General features: G+C 31.5%; 1 protein-coding gene across 1 annotated transcript in view; it reads right to left on the bottom strand.

Annotated features, from left to right (window-relative positions):
- Grip (Glutamate receptor interacting protein) overlaps window positions 1-5,080 on the bottom strand; it is a 9,233-nt gene extending 4,153 nt beyond the window's left edge. The window contains exon 1 of the mRNA XM_018537405.1: window positions 5,026-5,080. The gene's annotated coding sequence lies outside the window, so the exon portion shown is untranslated. The remainder of the gene's footprint in view (window positions 1-5,025) is intronic.
- Window positions 5,081-5,536: the final 456 nt, after the last annotated feature.

Genomic DNA, 5,536 nt, shown 5'->3' with positions numbered 1-5,536 from the left:
GCCCTCTTCGGCGGCTTCCTCGCCCGCTGATTTCCATCCCCCCCCTTTCTCTCCTATCTCCCCTTTTAGTTATGCGCAATGCGATACCCCATCTAATGGGTTGGACAATGCACTAGTGGAAGCAGCGATACATAGTATAATTAGCGATCCTGCTGGAATGCAAGATCATAATGTGTTGTCAGTCTCGCCGACTGGAAGTGAAGTCATGAATGATGACATGGAGGTAGAATTCACGCTTGTTTCTAGAAAGAGGGCTTTAACTCGAGATCACGATTCTAGTTCTAAGGTTAAGGTTGTCGAAAATCTTTCTGGATCAGCCAATAATATCAACAATAACACCAATGCTGTGGAATCCTCCGATGGTCACACCAAAAATCAGGATGGTAATACTGCATGTTCTAAGAAGGTAATACCACATAAGACCACTTATCTTTATTCAGATTCAGACTCTGGGCCTTATGCTGTATACGTCTATTCAGAGAAGGCTTCGGTTCTACATTTCTCGGTACTGTCTAAAATCGTATCTGAAATTGCTAGTTCTGACATCCTAAGCATTAAACGTCTGGACAGTGGAAAGGCCATTGTAGAGGTCAAATCCGCGACGGCCGCTAACAAAATGGTGGCCAACAATAACCTCGCTAAATTCAAACTACGTGCCTTTATTCCTTCATACAAAGTTCTTAGAACTGGAATCATTAGAGACATAAACCAATCGCTATCTTCGGAATGCATCAAAAGTAACATTAAATCTTCTGTTAAGGTTCTAGATATTCAACGACTTAATCGTAGAGTCACAGCTGACGGCCAAACGAGCTATCTGCCATCTAGAACGATATGCATCAAATTTGCAGGCCAATTCCTGCCTAAAGAATCTTATCGAGAGCTTTTCAAAACACACACAAGAGGTGTAAATCCGACCGTGCAACCTCGTGGTGCACTTTGGGTAATGCTAATGCCGGCGATACTGTAACTTTCGAGCCTTATAACTCGAAAAATACTTAATGGAAAAATATTTTATTATAGTGTTTTGAAAAGCTCTCGAGGTAAGCTACAAGAAAATGTAATAAAAAAATAGGGGGTTCCATTAAAAAAATTCTACGTGACTTTGATCTGACCTTGACGACGACACCCAAGGTCAAACTGATTAGATCAGTAAATACATCATATTAAACCCTACAATTCTTGTTTGAAACATTTTTCTCAAAAATGCTTCGTTTTCAAGATATTCAACCGTTTCCGGACTTTTTGGAGATCCTGTATAGAATGGACCGCTGATGGTAGTGGTGGGGGTAGAAAAACGAGTAGAGTGAGAGCAGAAATAATATGATCGTTCTCTTTCTCTGTTTACTGATAACTACTGATTACTGTTGGTCGCTGTTAATCCAACGACCAATCAGGCTTCAGTAAACAGAGAAAGAAAGAACGATCATAGTATTTCTGCCTCTCACTCTACTCGTCTTTCTACCCCCACCACTACCATCAGCGGTCCATTCTATATGTCAATGGCCACATATGATGCATCATAATCATTATTCATTACACAATCGATTCTATAATTTAATCATGTTTTTAATTTTTTGCGAAATAGAGGGGATAAAGGATACATTAACAAATCGTTGTTTATTGTTTTCTGTCCTCTGCTATCTTGATTTTCTACACCCAAGTCAATATGATTTAATTGTTCAAATTTTTTGAAAAGTTATAGATAAGAAAACGGATAGTGTCAGAAATGATCAACATTAAAAAACAAAAAATAGTTTAAACTTACAAACAGACACTGAAGGTTTTCATAAAGCATACATCCCGTTAATAAACAAAGTTTGACATTGTTGTGTTGTTGTCTTTAGTTCACAGTCAATTTTTACAATGTGCAGACGTATTAATTTTTCGTTCCTGTTTTGTCGATAAATATACTGATATGTTCTCTGACCAACGTGACAGTTTTATATACATAAATTGTGTGGATGAGTCCATTACTGGAGGGGTTTGAAAAAAGTTTTGTTTTTTCTTAATTTATCTATATATTAATGATTTATTGATTTTACTAAAGAAAGCTTATTTAATTATTATTCCATAGATTTACTACCGATCTACCAATCGTTGTTAGACAGATTCTTGCCTTAATAATGGATTCATCTTTATTTATTTTACACCAATGATTCTGATGTCCTCTCTACGTTTTTTATACTTCTAAAAAAGACTCAATCCAAGAGTCGAAACATGTAAAGTCTTGAAGATTCGAAGATTTGCGGTTAAGTTTTATTGAAAATATCTATCTCTGTTATATATTATTTTATTTATATCTTCGAATTTATTGTTTCTCTTTTATTTTTTGACTACGTGATTACAGTTTTAATGTTATGACTCTTAATTTGTCTTTTTAGTCTATTACTTTATGTTTTTGAAAAGTCTTTTTTTAATCGTCGAAAAAATTAAATATAGATTATAACCGTTCTTTAAAAGAATTTATACTCTTAAGGGGTAACACCACTGTAAAATTTTCAAAAAATCATTTTTTTTTTTTGGGCTTAAAAAATCCTTTGAACCCTGTAGAATACGAGGAAAAAACTTTTATACGGCAAGCAGTATAACTCAAACAATTTTTAATATTTTCACTCGAATTTTTTATTGTACATTCAAAACAACATTTCGAAGTACAATACGTACGGGATTTTCGATACGTTGCTTTAAACATTTTTTATTGCCAAATAATGTCACTTTTTTTGTCGAAAAATGAACGACTTTATTCAAATGCTCGCCAATCACTCAAAAATCAATATTTCTAAAATCCCCTACGTATTGTACTAGATATACCATTGAAGATCATGAGGAATTATTTTATTTGTTCTAAGTTCAAATTTCCAACGGCTACACTGCTTGCCGCGGACCCCTTTATTTTAAAGGCGCATCGGGAATATGGCTGCCATTCCGCCATTTTGTAATATTTTTTTATGAAAAAATGTTTAAAAGTACTTCAATATATGCTTATTAACTTCACGGAATATTAATATTTTATTTCATTTCCTTCCATTAAAAAAAAAATGTCGAAGAAGTGCAATTTTTTGGGCCGTTACAGTGGTGTTACCCCTTAATCTTAATCATTATATTTATTTTTAATTGACAATTGTATAATATAAAGGACTAATAAGAGTCAAATAACTAATTTGTCAAATTTCAAATAAAGAGGTGAGCTACATTTTAATTATATATACTAATTTAATTAGTCGACAAATTTTACATTAAATAACACGCACATTACACGTTTCGGCTGTATGATTCAACCCTCTTCAGATGCTTGTACAATCCCGCAATAGAATATTTTAAACAACAATATCCAAATAAAATTAAATTGATTTTATTATATTTTAAAACCGCAATATCCATATAAAAATTGACTGTAATGGACATTTTGGATAAAAACGTGTAGAAGGACCAACGATTGACCGATCAATTAATACTATGTTTTACCATGTTCTGATGGAAGAAACAGAAAAAATGAAAAAAATGATTCCATTAAACACATCAGGCTGTCAAAAAACTTTTGTATTGCAAGATTGTACAAGCATCTGAAGAGGGCTGAATCATACAATTGAAACTTGTAATGCGCGCGTTATTTAATGTAAAATTTGTCGACTCATTAAATCAGTATATATAATTAAAATATAGCTCACCTCTTTATTTGAAATTTGACATTGATTAGTTATTTGACTCTTATTAGTCTTTTATATTATATACCTAATTGTCAACTTTTTTTTATGTTAAGAGTCCTTGTATTCAAATTAAATTTATTTTTAAATTTAATTATTATATTTTTAAAAAATTTGTGATATTGTACTCAAGAGAACTCAAACCACGGGTTGAAACATCTATTATGTGTATGTACTTTTTCAGTAAAATTGGATATTCACATGAACAGCTTGTTTTGGCTCGTATTGGCATTTTTTAAAATATATTTGCATTTATTATTTTGGAGCCTATTTTTCGTTAATACTAAAATATATATTAGAAGTTTTTCTTGCAATTTTAACTAAAAATACAATATAAATAGAGAAATATAAAACGGCTAATCAGAGTCGTCCGCAAACTAAGAAAATATTCAAATTAAGTCATAAATAAAAATATATTGGATGCAAGAGTACAGTCATAAAAATATAAGAAAAATTAATTACAATATAGTATTTCATAACAAGTTTCGCTTTACATTTAGCTCTCTTCAGATGATAGATTTGTTGCGATAGATTTATTGCAATCTATCATTGTTGACTGCGTAATTACCGAAGTGGTATTAAATAAAATCAAAAAACAAAAATATTGTGTTCCTCGCATATTTTAGTCAGCGTAAATTTAACAATTAAGAAAGATTACAGGACTTTTAGTATTCAATATAAGAGGGCTTAAATGTAAAGCCGAAACTTGATATGCATACTGTATTGTAATTAATTTTTCTTATATTTTTATGCATCCAATTTTATATTCTTTGCATCCAATATATTTGTATTTATAACTTAATTTGAATATTTTCTTGGTTTGCGGTCGACTCTGATTAGCCTTTTTATATCTCTCTATTTATGTTGAATACTAAGAGTCCTGTAATCTTTCTTAATTACAAATACAATATTTCATAATTATGACGGAACAGAACAATTTGGTAAATGTGGAATTATATTCTTTGCCCAAAAGATTTCGAGAATTAATTACCTTCGATCTTATGCATTTTTTTATTGACTAACATAATAAATTTGCAAAAACTGATATTTTTATAGGGAAAAATACACCCACATACACATATACGTAGTATATAAGCATGCATATGTATTTTCTTATTATCATAGTTTTCTTGTCTTTGGAAAATTTATTAAATATTGAAAGGAAGCACTCATCAGACGTACACACACAGATATGTATCGAATCTCCTATGCATTAATTAGAAAAAAAAACAAACCTTTTATTTAGCGGAAAAAGAACATCAACGCGAATATAAGAAATTAAATCCTAATGGCATAATCAATAAAAATTTTTGCTTACGTATTAAGTTAATTATGCCTTGATTTCCTTGTTCTATATATGATGCGTGAAACCATTTGCACTGCTTGCCGCGACCGAAAACCTGTAGAACTGAACGCAGAACTGTAACGAGTCATGATATGACTCTCAAAAATAACTCCTTCTATATAGGACCGCATCTCCATGCAGACGAACGGTTCTATTTATACGATCGACATCCTCGTTTTTCTTTTACACCAGAAGCTTATGCGGCCCTGTACAAATACTCCACAGTAATCATAACGTCGAATAAGAGATCGTATGCTTTCCATTAAACACTTTACAGTTTACACCTTATTTATTTATAAACATTTAAGCATGTCTAATTTTGAGTATGTCTAATATGATATTCCTATATCATATTAAATATACATATATTCAAGAATATCTTTTCCTCCTTTTTTCCTTCCTTCCTCACTATCTCTTTCTATCTTTATTTCGGTCTTTCACTCTCCTCCTATAATCTTTTATATTTCTGTGTATATAGAATGGA

The sequence above is a fragment of the Cyphomyrmex costatus genome, unplaced genomic scaffold (assembly GCF_001594065.2).
Source record: "Cyphomyrmex costatus isolate MS0001 unplaced genomic scaffold, Ccosl1.0 scaffold1703, whole genome shotgun sequence".
In the NCBI taxonomy this organism is placed as follows: Eukaryota; Metazoa; Arthropoda; class Insecta; order Hymenoptera; family Formicidae; genus Cyphomyrmex; species Cyphomyrmex costatus.
The sequence above is the reverse complement of the archived record's forward strand: the minus strand, read 5'-3'. Positions and strand labels throughout refer to the sequence as shown.